Genomic DNA, 14,738 nt, shown 5'->3' with positions numbered 1-14,738 from the left:
CACTGTGCTTTATGAATTCTCACGTTCAGTGTCAACACATTGCTTTGTGTTCTAGGTCCTTTCACAACATATTGCTTGTAGGTGACCGAACGGAGAATCATATCCAGGATGCCCATTATCCTAATCTTCATGTGCCATAGTGCCAGGACATATTGATGGTACTTGTCATGGTGGACATTCTTAAGATTACTCTTCTACATAACCACCATCACATCACCAACATCGAGATGCTATAACCCTCTACTCCGTATAACTTATTCGGATTTTATAGATTGTCCCAAAATATCTCCTGTAGGTCCAGGATTTGATCCAGCATCACACACTGTTAAGACTTTAGTTTCTATCAGTGTGGAGCAGTTCCTCAGCCTTTCTTTGTATTTGATAACTTGACATTTTGAAGTGAAGTGTATAAACCAGTTGCTTTGTGGAATGTCTCTCAATTTGAATTTGTCTGGTGTTGCTTTATAGCTAATGCTTTTTTGTGTGTGTGGGGGGGGCAATAATTTTGTGGAATTATCAGTGTATCATAACAGTAACTATGTGATGTCTGTTTAAATAAAGTGGTGAATAAAGATATCCAGTCTTTGTCTTTATTTCAGAAGGTGAGCATTCGATAATCTAAAATGGGGGGCTCTCAGATAGGGTGCGTTAACAAATAGTTACATTTTTTCACAATTAAATTTTGAGGGCATGGTTACTGAGAATTGTAGTTATTTACTATCTAACTTATAGACTAGAGGCCCGGTGCACAAAATTCGTGCATGGGGGGAGGGTGGTGTCCTTCAGCCCAGCCTGCACCCTCTCAAATCTGGTACCCCTCAAGTGATGTCCAACTGCCGGTTTAGGCCCTATCCCACCAGAAATCTCTCTCATAATCCAGGACTGCTGGCTCCCAACCTCTCTTCTGCCTGCCTGAATGCCCTTAACCACTCTGCCTGCCACCCTGATCACCCCCTAACCACTCCCCTGCTAGCCTGATTGATGCCTAACTGTTACCTTGCTGGCCCGATTGCCCCTAACTGCCTCTTCCCTGCCAGCCTGGTCACCCCAAACTGCCCTCCCCTGCAGGCCTGGTCCCTTTCATCTGCCCTCCCCTGCAGGCCTGGTTCCCCTCAACTGCCCTCTCCTACAGGCCTTGTCTCCCCCAACTGCTCTCCTCTGCTGACCTGGTCACCCTTAACTGCCCTCCCCTGCTGGCCTGATAGCCCACAACTGCCCTCTCCTGCAGACCATCTTATGGTGGAATATTGTGTCCACATGGGGACAGTCATCTTGAATCACGTGGGGGCAGCCATCTTGTGTTGGAGTGATGGTCAATTTGCTTACTACCCTTTTATTAGGATAAGATAGTAGCTTAGCCATACATTTTACAAATACTACTTATACCACTACTATGTTCCTGGCTCTCTGGCGGGTGCCAAGGCTCCAGGCATCAACCAAAGCAGATCTCTCTTCCTTTCATTAACTGATAAGAGTGAAAGAATTTCAATAGTGGTAAATCAGTGGACTTGCAACATAATTTGTATGCGTTCAAAAGCTCATTAATAAACCTAAATAGATAACACAAGATACTGCTATTAGGCAATGAAAAATTTCTCCATGCACTGAGACCCATTGCAAGACATGTCTCATCATTATCCAAAAAGATTGTTTTCCTGTGTTTGCGTTATTTAAGAATAAGTATATATGCATTTCTATATTCATAGCAATGCTATTTACAGTAACTAAGTTCTGGAAACAACCCAAGTGCCCATCAGTAGATGAGTGGATAAAAAAAGCTCTGGTACATTTACACAACGAAATACTATGCAGTTGTAAAAAAAAAAAAAAAAAGATCTTTCACCTTTTGTGATAACATGGAGGGACCCAGAGAATATCATGCTAAGTGAAATAAGTCAGACAGAGAAAGACAAGTATCACATGATCTCACTTATATGTGAAATCTAATGAACAAAATAAATGGATGAACAAATTAGGCCCATGGAAGCATGGCATAGACTGATGGATCTCAGAGGGAAGGGGGGAGGATGGGCAAAAAATAACCAAAGAACTTAATACGTGTATACATAATCCACGGACACAGACAATAATAGTGTGGTGAAGGCCTGGGGTGGGGTAAGAACTGGGGGGAAATGGGAGACATTTGTAATCCCCTCAACAGTGGGTGGGTAAGAAGAGATCAACCAAAGAACCTGTATGCATATACACATAACGCATGGACGCAAACAACAAGGAAATGAAGGCCTGGGGTGGGGGTTGGAGGGTGGAGGTGGGCTAGAAGAGGTCAAAGGGGGGGAAAGGGGACATAATATTTTCAACAATTAAGATTTAAAACGTGACTTTTTACCCCAAAAAATAAAATAATCTCTCCTATGTTGGTTTGATACACAGACTCACTTAGTTACTAATCTTATCACAGCACAAAAATGATTTCCTAAGGACAATTTGGTATATTCATCAGATGTTTAACGTTTGAGTTGAACTCTTTTGAACTTGAGAAACAGAGGGTTTAGTTTAAATAGTTTATAGTCACAGGTGATGAAATAAGTGATATCTGCCATCCATGGAGCTGAAACTATTTTACTAGGTAAATGACTACTGGAAAATGAGTTTTTCCCCTGTTGGTTGCTCAGTGGTTAGAGTGTCAGCCCACAGACGAAAGGGTCACGGGTTTGATTCCATCAAGGGCACGTACCTCGGTTGCAGGATCAATCCCAGGCACATGTGAGAGCCAACCAATCGATGTTTCTCCCTGTTTCTCCCTGCCCTTCTACTCTAAAATAAATAATCAAACATCAGTGGAAAAAAATATCCTCCGGTGAGGATTAACAAAACACAAACAAAACAAAAACAAAAAGAATTATTTTACTGTATCAAATCATACTAACGTTTTACACAGTGAAATACTATGGACCAAGGACATATTTAGTTGAGTCTTGGAGGTAGCCTTGATATCTCTATAGGGTCAAAGAAACAAGTTTGTGATAAGTTTTCGGTTTTCATACTGGGCATACCACTGAACACATCTATAAACTAACAGAATCACAAAGTTCCTCTTCTTCCTGTTCCTACATAAAATGTGGCATTACAATGTATGACATTCCGTTGAGGAACAAACAAATCAAAGTAACCCCTAATTGCCCAGAAGAATCAATAGCAACTGTCAGGTGGCACTGGGGGCCAGTCATTTCTTCAACAGTACCAGATGATCACATGAGAGCACAGAACATGAGGACAGTTATAAGTGGCAGAATAAAAACAAAAATATTAGTATAAACTATCATCAAGTGGCCCCCTTAAAAGGCAATGACAGCTGGGCCATTTTTAGTATGTTTGGATCATGTGGTTAAATTACCTAGCACTTAATAAAAAAATGGAACTGCCATTTGACCCAGTGATCCCACTTCCAGGAATATATCACAAGAATTCAGAAACACCCATCAGAAAGAATATATGCACCTCTATGTTCATAGCAGAGCAATTTGCAATAACTAAGATTTGGAAACAGCCTAAATGCCCATCAGCATATGAATTGATTAAAAAGCTCTGGTACAATGGAATACTATGAAGTACTAAAAAAGAGAGAACTCTTACTATTTGCAATAGCATGGATAGAACTAGAGAGCATTATGCTAAGTGAAGAAAGCCATTCAGAGAAAGATAAATGTAATATCACATGATCTCACTCATTTGTGGAACCTAATGAACAATATAAACTAGTGGTGGTGGGGGAGAGGAATAGAGCCAGAGACATGGAGACATCAATCAGACTGTCAAACCTCAGAGGCAATGCAGGGGAGAGTGGAGAGGTAGGGGAAGAGATCAACCAATGAACTCATGTGCATATGATTTCAATAGCCTATGGATTTAGATGGTAGGGTGGTGAGGGCTTGGGGGGTGGGGAAGAAGAGGTTGGAGAGGGCAATGGGGGGGAGGAAGGGACATATGTAATACTCTCAACAATAAAGATTTATTTAAAACAAACAAACAAACAAATAAATTTCTTATAGCTAGGGAAAAAATTACCTAGCACTTAAATTTTTTTTTTTAAATTTAACAGCTTTATTAAAATAGAATTCACATGCTATAAAATTCACTAATTTGAAGGGTACAATTCAATGGTTTTTAGTATATTCAGAATTGTGCAACCATCATCACCATCAGTTTTAGAACATTTTCATCAATGAAACCCCATGCACAATAGCAATCAGTACACAGTTTAATCCATTTGAAACCAAAAAGAAACCCTTGCCCATTAGCAGTTGTTCCGCCTCCCCCATGATGCTCCCTTCACTTCCCCAACCTCCCTGCATCTCAGCCTCTAGCAGTCATTAATCTACTCTTGGTCTCTACTTTCTGTTCTGCTCATTTTATAAGACTGGCATCGTACAACGTGTGGCCTTTTGTGACTGGCTTCTTTCACTTAGCCTTATGTTATTAAGGTTCATCATTGTAGAATGAGTAAGTACTTTATTACTTTTTATTGCCAAATAACATTCCATTGTAGGGACATACCACCTTTCATTTATCTGTTCATCAGTTGATGGGCCCCAACCTTGATTTTAATGACAGTCTGGTGTTACCTCTTCCAGGAGGTCTTTCCTGTCTCACCTGTATCACAGAATTGTGAGAAATTCTTTCCTCCCTCTACCGCTCCAATATAACAATGTAATGCCAGGGATGTGCCTTTTATTGTTACACTAGAAGCCCGGTGCATGAAATTTGTGCATGGGTAGGGTCCCGAGGCCTGGCAGGCAATCAGGGCTGATTGGGGCCTTCCGGCTGCTGGTCAGGGCCTTTATTCTTCTGGCTGCTGGCTGTCAGCCAGGCCTTTCTTCATTCTGAACCATCCCCTGGTGGTCAGCACATTTCTTGGAGAGCAAACTGCTGGTCGGTCAAACTCCCGAGGGGACATTTTGCATATTAGCCTTTTATTATATAGGATTCCTGCAACTTGGCAACATGCCTAGCTTGGTGTGGCCCACCTTCAGCTGTCGCTTCTGGATGCCCCCTTTTGCACATCTGCCACCATCTTATCATTTATATTGATTCATAAAATAAAGGAAAAAGCAAAAATATCTAGTAAACGTCATGTTATTTCCATCCAGGTGGCTAACATAGTGTTATATTTCCTTCAAGTCACTTTTTTAAAATTTTATTTTAAAAAAAGATATTAAGTTTTAGCCAGTTTGGCTCAGTGGATAGAGTGTTGGCCTGTGGACCAAAGGGTCCCAGATTCGATTCTAGTCAATAGTGCATGCCTGGGTTGCAGGCTCGGTCTATTGTGCAGGAGGCAGCCTCTCATTTTCTCTCTCTCTCTTCCTCTCCCAAATCAATAAGAATATATTTTTTTAAAAAAGGTATTAAAACTTTTAATAACTTGTGTTTCCTTTGATCACCAATCTTAGCCATATCCTTTCCCCTTTTTCCTTCCTCCTTTTGAGGGAGACATTTTTAAGGAAACGTGGCAAGAATATGCTATGTGATTATTTCTAAGCAACCATCTCTAAAGGCTTCTGAACAAAACCATGAAGTCCACAGAGAACATCAGAATGGGTCCTGCAGGGCACTTTCTCAGATTCAGACAAACATTCCTATATTGGAGATAATTAGAAAATATATGAAGTTTCTGCCAAATTAAAGATTTGATGAGCATTATTTTGAAAGAAAAATGGCCACTTTAAGTGTTAATCAAGGATGACTAGCTTCTTCCCAGTTAATGATTTTATTGTTTCCAGATGATGTGGCTTAAGTGATGTAAATTTAAACTCTCTGGAAGAGGCAAATTCTTTTTTTCTATGTTCTTTTCTTTTTTTTTATTACTATTTTAAAATCTTTATTGGTGAGATTATTACAGATACCCCTCCCCCTCCCATTACCCCTCTCCCACCTGGTTCTCGCCCTGTCCTAGGCCTTTGCCATCTTATTGTTCTCATATTTCAAATCGTTGATTTGATTCTCAGAATCCTCTAGTGAGTCTATGGTTGAATCCTTGAATATTATTATTATTTTTTATTTCAGTCAGTGTATGCTTAATTTCTGACTGGTCCTTTTCCATTTTTTTTTTTTTTTTTTTTTTTTGGCATTCTCATTAAGATTCTTGAAAGTCTCACAAAGTCCCTTGGACATTTCTAGAAGATTCTTGAGTAACCTTATAACTGTGATTTTGAACTCTATATCCAGTAGTTTTCTTTCTTCCATTTCTTTCATTTGTGATATGTTCCTTTGTCTCCACATTTTGGTTGCTTCCCTGTGTTTGTTTCTATGTATTGGGTAGAGCTGCTATATCTCTTAGAGTTGATAGACTTGCCCTATAAGACACAGTGGTTCAGTCTCCCCAATCACCTGAGGTGGACACTCTAGGTGCACATTTTTATGGGCTATGTGCATAATCATGTTGTAGTTGAGACTTGTTTGCTGTTGGCGTCACTTGGAGGAATTGACCTCCAGGCCAATTGTCTGTGAGGACCAGCTGCAACTGCAGTGGGAGAGCTACTGTGCAGGAGACACTCCTGTGGAGCAGGACTTGCTTCAGTGGGGCTTTGGTGCTCACTGAATCTGCTCCTTGACTGTGTCACTTATGGATGTGTAGAATTTAATCTGGTGTGGTCTGACTCTGACCACTGGGTACACTGGCTCTTGGGTCTCCAGGGAGGAGTCAAGTCAGTTACTGCCTAAGGTGACCCAACAGAAGCTACAGAGAGATCTGCAGATTCCTCCCCTTTGTATCAGGTTTGGAAATGCCCAGACAAGGCCCAGCTGTGAAGCAAGGCAGGCTGGTGCTGGTGCCAGGTTTTGAGCCTTTTATTGATAGGCTTGGGGCTCTATGACCCAGCTGCAGTTTGACATTTTCAAGGACAGGCCGTCATATGCAAAGTCCACTCCTCACAGGTTGGTTGGGGCTGCAAATTGGATGGGGCGGGGTCTCAGGGAATCACCAAGGTGGAGTAAATGGCTGCTAGTAAGCCCTGCAACCAGGAAGGTCCCAGCATAGGAACAATGACTCCTACAAGCACCTCCATCTGGAAGAAAGCTGCCCCTAGTTCCTGCCCTGATGCCAGACAATTCAGTTCTTCCTTGTGTATGTCTTTGTCACCAGAGCTTTGTCCTGGTACCGGAGCTCAGAGGAAGCAGGACCTTGTAAGTTCAGTTCATGGTGCCTGCTTTTTAAGAGGAGCAGCTGGGTCTCCAGCAGCTTCTGTGTCACTGAGCCCCGATCCTCACTGGTTTTTATGGCCTGTACTGATGGAGACTTCTTTTCCCAGTTCTGGCACCCTGAGCTGAGTATCTGGAGTGGGGCTGGGACCCCTTGCTCCTTTGAGTAGCCTCTGCAGAGACAATCTCCCTACCAAAGAAAAAAAATGGCACACGTGGGCGCCAGACCAACCTGTTCAGTGCCTCTGTGACTCCTACTCGTCTCTGTGTGCTTTCTTCTTTACTTCTCTAGTTGTAGGAATTCCATTCAGCCAGGTTTCCGGCAGTTCTGGATGATGGTTTTTCTGTGTTTTAGTTGTAATTTTGATGTGATGTGGGAGGCAGACAGTACAGGCATTTGCCTCCATCTTGGTCTCTCTCTGTTTTGTTTGTTTGTTTGTTTGCTTTTTGTAGGGTGTTTTGTTTTTTTTGTTTTTTGCACTCATGATAGTGCTCATTTACTTGTCATAGGTGAGACTGGGTAAAAAATTATTTTAGTTGTGTGCAGGTATTCTGTGGGCACAGATTTTTTATATAACAGGGTAAGTGCTTAAAGTATTTTTAATGCAGATTCTATGAATTAAAATTACTCTGTGGAATGATCATGAATCCTGATATTCTTCCTCAACCCTTGTCCAATGGGAAAATTTTGGATTACATTGTCAATATGTAACCTATCTTTGTCTTGGGCATAGAGAAGGGTTTACATTATACTAGTTTTGTATAATGTATTAGGGCTTAGCATTCATGCCAAAGTAATTATCTTTTCCTTCTGAACCACAATAAAACCACATGAAAATCATTCAAACACTTGCTTGAGATGCAAGTGCATGGTGTTAAATGGAGGTATTGAGAGCTTATCCTGAAAAAAATGAAAGGGCTCATTCTTTATTATTATTATTTTTTTAATCCTCACCCAAGTGTATTTTCCATTGATTTTTAGAGAGAGGGAATATCAGTATGAGAGAGGCACATCGATTGGTTGCCTCCTGCATGAGCAGTGACCAAGGCCTGGCCTGGGGAGGAGCCTGCAACCGAGATGCCTTTGACCAGAATTGAACCCGGACCCTTGAGCCCACAGGACGTCATTTTATCCACTCAGCCAAACTGGCTAGGGCAGGGCCTATTCTTTAAGCAGAGCCCATTCTGGCTGTGAATCTCTCAGTCTCTGAATGAACCTGACGATCCTGCAGGTGGGTCAGCGTTGGCACCATGTCTGTCTCCCCACATCCTTCTTGGCCACCAGATCCTAATAGGACATTGTATTAAATACTGACTTTAAATTTCTCCAGAGTTGGTCATTTCCACTCCTGTGACCAGTAACCTAGTCTAGAACTTCACCATCTCAAGCCTGATTTATTCTAAAAGAAGTGTGGACTCCCGGAATAATGGAATAAAGATCTCTGTAAATCTTTCCCTTCATAAAAACATGGCAAAAATGGTCAAAATAAGCATTTTCAGACTGTAAATTAACCAAAGACTTGCAATAATGTAAAAAAAAAATGTTTATTCAAGAAAAACAAATGAATCTCAGGACAGTGGGCTTTGTGGCATTTTAACCTGTCCTGCTCTCATCACCCTCTCCACATAAACCTTGCAGGTATTCGAAAGGGCAAACTGTGTATGAAGCTCCTCCAGAACATTGACACTATTTGACATATCTTGCAGCTCTCTGGAGAAGGTCAATAAGCCCAGCTGGCATGGCTCAGTAGTTGAGCATCAACCTATGAACCAGGAGGTCGTGGTTTGCTTCCTGGTCAGGGCACATGCCTGGGTTGCAAGCACAATCCCTGGTGGTGGTGGTGGTGGTGGGGAGGGGCTATGGCAGGCAGCCAATCAATGATTCTTTCTAATCATTGATGTTTCTATCTCTCTCTCCTTCTCCCTTCCTCTCTGAAATCAATAATAAAAATATTTAAAAAATAGAAAGAAGGAAAAGCTCGATGAGGCCAGTTATTAATTTTGTTCTGACTTTGAGTTTAATCTGTGGAAAAGCTCCATCCTTAGGGCATTTGTTGAAAACAACCAGAGACAGTTGTTTAACATCACAGCTGTGATGCCAGTTGGGAGAAACAGGACCCCAGCCAAGACTTAAAAGGCAGATGTGAGGAATGGGGTGTTGAAAAACTGATATAGTCTCGAGGATCTAAAAAAGTCTATAAATGTGCGAAGCTGTGTGTATTCCTGGGAAAACTCGGGGGACCCCAGTCTCACACTTCTGGCTGACTAGAGGCCCTGCACAAGCAGGAAATAATAGCTAAGGCAGAGCTGTAAACTGCCTGAGTGTCAAGGTCATGCCCTAACATATCTACACACAGAGCTTCTCAGCATAAGATACTTATTTGTTCAAGGCATTTAAGAGAATCTCTGACCAATTATTAGCTGACCACTAAGCTAGTTGGTCAGAGAATCCAGTGGCTGTACCCTACAGAGAATAAATAATTTATAGAATTAATCTAGTCAGGCCACTAAAGTAACAAATAGCAGCAGCAACAACAATAAAATAGCAATAACAACAGACCTGAGGGTGGGGGAAATCTGACTTTCAGAGTTGCCACATTATATCATCTATAATGTCCAGTTTTCAATGAAAAAATTTAAAATATTTTCAAAGAATTATAGAAGTATGGTTGATACATAGGAAAAAAATTAGTCTATAGAAAGTGTCCCTGAGGGGCCCAAATGTTGTACTTACTAGACGAAGACTTTAAATCAGTCCTAAGTATAATATATATATATATATATATATATATATATATATATATATGACTTAAATATAGAAATAAATATTTATTAGAAACATAAATATAAAGAATTAAAGGAAACTGTGCCTTAAAATGTTTTACCACCATGCAGGTGACAGTGGATGGATGATGTTCCTCCCTTGTTATTCTGTCTGTTCTATCCCTCTCCCTTCCTCTCTCTCTATAAAAACCAAAAAAAAAACATATTTTAAAAATGTTTTATCAGGAAATGTTTTCCAATAAAGAGAAATTGGAAAAAAGAACCAAATAGTAATTTTGGAGCTGAAAAGCTTATACATCTTGTCCTCTTTACTAAGTGATGTACGTTCCTTTAAGATGTAATTATTACATTTTTGTGTCCCTCAACATATCTAGTATAATATATGGTTTTTTGCTTAGCACTTAGAATACATAATTTGTGAATATAGATTTATTGTGTGCTTGTCTTCCCTACTAGCTTAGAGATTTCATGAAAATGGGGACTTTTCTACTTTACTCACCAGTATCTACCTAGTATCTGATTTAATATTGGGCCGACATTAAGTTTTCATAAAGTATATGCTGCATAAATAAATTACAAACAAATTAACAAGTGAAAGGAACTATCATTTGATGAACATCTGTTACATATCAGGCACTGCGCTAGAACTGTTTCTTTATCTAAATTTAGGCTTCCCAACCACTCTAGGATGGATATCATTATCTCTATAATTCAGTCACTAATTTTCTTATCTTGTACGTGGGAAAGAACATTAATTAAATTGGTTCACTGTTAACATTCACATGATCTCTAGGGCAGGAAATTCTGGACTTCCCTGGTTCTCCCTACTAGGCATGACTGGCTGAGTGGTTTCCTTCTAATCTTTGCAACTGAGCATCTACATAAGTGTAAACATTTGTTTGGGTCTTTGCATAAGATTCACAATCATACACTCTGTGTGAGGCCTGTTGGCACCCTGCCCACCTTACGCATACCCACGTAAATCATATAGGCAAATGCCTGAAAGACAGTTAATATGAGTTTTGGAGGAATATGACTTGTTATTCTCTCAGAACACAGGGGGATAGAAGGTCTGTGATGAGCGAGGGCCATGGTTGGCAAACTGCGGCTTGTGAGCCACATGCGGCTCTTTGGCCCTTTGAGTGTGGCTCTTCCACAAAATACCACGCTTGGGCGAGTCTATTTTGAAGAAGTGGCGTTAGAAGAAGTTTAAATTTAAAAAATTTGGCTCTCAAAAGAAATTTCAATCATTGTACCTTTGATATTTGGCTCTGTTGACTAACGAGTTTGCTGACCACTGAGCTAGGGCATTACCCTTACCCAGAAGTTTTGACTTCAGGTTAAAGACATTAGTACATTATTAACATGTTTTTTAAGCGTTTTCCCAAGGCCATCTCCCTTTCTCATTGTCTTTGAATACTGCTGAGGTATGAAGCTTTTGCCTTCCCCCTTTGGAATATAGCTGTGGACTACAGTGGTCGGCAAACTGCGGCTCTGTTTGACTAATGAGTTTGCCAACCACTCACCTAGACTCTCGATTCCAATAATTACAGGCTGTTGTTGTTCCTTGTGATTAAGCCCCTATCCCAGTAGTCTGCAAACTCATTAGTCAACAGAGCGGCAAACCGCGGCTCTCGAACTGCATGTGGCTCCCGAGCTGCAGTTTGCCGACCACTGGACTAGAAGCCAACCAGTGGCAGTCTAGAGTTAACTCTGCAGCGATGGGATCTGCCACAGCTTGTGTTGCAATATTCTGGTCCTTATTGTTTGGGGGGACATTTTTTTTTTTTTTTTTTTTTTTTCAGGTTTAAACTATTTTTTTTTTTAATAAGTTTTTATTGTTCATATTATTACAAATGTTCCTTTTTTCCCCCCCACCATTGCTCTCCTCCACCAGGTTCCCACCCCACCCTCTGCCCTTTCCCCTCTCCCCATTGTCCTCATCCATAGGTGCACAGTTTATGTTCAGTCTCTTCCCACGCCCCCCTCTCCCCTTTTCCCCAAGAATCGTCAGTTCACTCCCCTTCCATACCTCTGATTCTATTATATTCAACAGTTAATATTGTTCATCAGATTTTTTTTTAATTTCCTTGGTTTTTAGATTCACTTGTTGATAGTTACGTATTTGTTGTTCATAATTTTTATCTTTGTTTACCTTCTCTTCTGAAAGAACCCCCTTCAGCAATTCATATAATTCTGGTTTGGCAGTGATGAACTCCATTAGCTTTTTTTTATTAGTGAAGCTCTTTATCTGGCCTTCGATTCTGAGTGATAGCTTTGCTGGGTAGATTATTTTTGGCTGTAGGTTCTCGCTATTCATCACCTTGAATATTTCTTGCCATTCCCTTCTGGCCTGCATGGTTTCTGTTGAGAAGTCAGCTGACAATCGTATAGGTGCTCCTTTATAGGTTACTACCTTCTTTGCTCTTGCTTCTTTTAATATTCTCTCTTTGTCTTTTGCTCTTGGAATTTTAATAATGATGTGTCTCGGTGTGGTCCTCTTTGGATTCCTTTTGTTTGGAGTTCTGTGCGCTTCCTGGACTTGTAAGTCTATTTCTTTCACCAGATGGGGGAAGTTTTCTATCACTATTTCTTTCAGTATGTTTTCGATATCTTGCTCTCTCTCATCTTCTGGGACCCCCATAATTCTGATGTTGGTTCGCTTGAAGTTGTCCCAGAGGTTTCTTACATTATCTTCAATTTTCTGGATTCTCTTGCCTTCTAGCTTCTGTGGAGGAGTGTCTTCTGGCTCTTTATGTTCCAAATCTTTGACTTGATTCTTGCGATCTTCCCTTCTGTTTTTAGGACTCTGTAAAATATTTTTTATTTTAGACAATGTATTCTTTATTTCTTGTTGATCCCTTATCATTTCTTGTTGACTCCTTATTAATTCTAGTTGATCTCTTTTCATATCCTCATAGGCCTTATCCATCTTTTCTAGGAAATTCTTGAAAAACCTTGTAAGCGTAGATTTGAACTCTATATCCAGACGCTTTTTGTCCTCCATTTCTTTCATTTGTGATCTATTTTGTTGTCGCATTTCGCAGTTACAGATGGGGCGGGGTTTCAGGGTGGAGCCTACAGCCTTGGCTTCTGTCAGCCCCGCCCTATGCGGGTCCTTCAGTGCTCGCTGCCGGGGCCTCTGAGAGAAAGGTGCCCTCGATTTTCGCCTGCTGCCAAACAGTCTAGGCTCTCCCCCAATGAGCCCGGAACTGGGGTTCAATTCAGTTGGAAGTGGAGTTGGAGGTGGCGTTCAGAGCAGTCTGGAGCCCCAGTCTCCTTCCCGTCAGGGCAATCCCGCGGCACAGCCGACCGTCCTTTCTCTGTGCGCAGTGTGTGCGCCGCCGCCGGGACCTCCTTTCACTGCTCCCCGGGGTTCTGCCTTACAGCCCGGCTCCCTATGGCTGAGCCTGAGTCCCCGGGGTCTGGCTTAAAACTGGGGATCAGAGCAGTCGGGGGCCCAGCACAGTCGGAGTTTTATCTCCTTTCCGCTAGGGAACGCCCGCCAGGCACTCGGCCTCCCTCCTCTCCGGCTCCGTCCTCTCCGTGCGCCGCGTGTCTCCGTACCTTGGCTTTTCCAGCTCCTCCGCACCTCCTTCTGGTTTTCTCCTTGCTTCTCGCTGTAGAATTTCCAGTCAGTCAACCTTCCTGTAGTTCTGGGCAATGTCCGTTTTATATTTTAGTTGTATTTTATTGAAATTGTTGTGTGCGGCTGCGGCTAGGTGTTCACCTGGGCGCAGCCATCTTGGATCTCCCCGGGACATTTTTTTTATTGTGTGGACAAGGATAGAGGGAGTTGGAGTCTGGCTACTCTTTTGCCATCCATGTAAATAATAACCAGTCTAAATCTAAAAAGTCCTAGTTGACTCCGTCAGCCAACCTTGACCTTGATCTTCCTTGCTGCTGTGTGATTTATAGGACCCTGATCCAGAGCAGGAGTCCTCGCAACCTAGACCCGTGGGGTGTACCTTCTTTACCTGGCTGAACCTTCCTTCTCTGTGGGACTCAGCCCATAGGCTTTGAACTCAAGATCTTGGTTATTTCTCCTATATATTTTTGAATTTTCAAGACTTTGTGTGGGTTGTGTCACTTTTTTTTTCTTTCAACTTTGAAAGTTAAGTAGAAATATATCTTGAGGATGGAAAAGAGAAAATTAATTGAGAGGTATACACTTGGAGTCAGCTTGCTTTTTTTGATATTCTTTTTAAAAAAATATGTTTTATTCCTCTCTGTAAAAAAATCATATTTTTTTTACAGAGAGGAAGAGAGAGGGATAGAGAGTTAGAAACATCAATGAGAGAGAAACATCGATTAGCTGCCTCTTGCACACCCCCTACTGAGGATGTACCCGCAACCAACGTACATGCCCTTGACCAGAATCGAACCTGGGACCTCTCAGTCTGCAGGCCGACGCTCTATCCACTGAGCCAAACCGGTTTCGGCCAGCTTGCTTTTTTTGAATGATTGGTTTTGAAAAAAGATTATACACATATGAAATTATACATAATCATTTTTATACTACATATAAAGTTATGTATAATAAGTTATTTAGAAAATATACACTATAAATAATTATACATTATGCATAAATATATAACTTAGTAAATTATATATTATTAAATTATAATTTATTATATTTTGATATAATATAATATTATCTATAATAAATATTACATATTTTTTAGAAAACAGATATTAAAATTCAAACCCTAGCATTGGGATTCTGGAAGAACTAATCTCTTTGTCAAGTCTCATAAAGTTTTTGGATTATTATGCAAAAGAGGATTTTTTCCTCTTTT

The sequence above is a fragment of the Pipistrellus kuhlii genome, unplaced genomic scaffold, assembly GCF_014108245.1.
Source record: "Pipistrellus kuhlii isolate mPipKuh1 unplaced genomic scaffold, mPipKuh1.p scaffold_m20_p_7, whole genome shotgun sequence".
In the NCBI taxonomy this organism is placed as follows: domain Eukaryota; kingdom Metazoa; phylum Chordata; class Mammalia; order Chiroptera; family Vespertilionidae; genus Pipistrellus; species Pipistrellus kuhlii.
Note: the sequence above shows the minus strand (reverse complement) of the source record.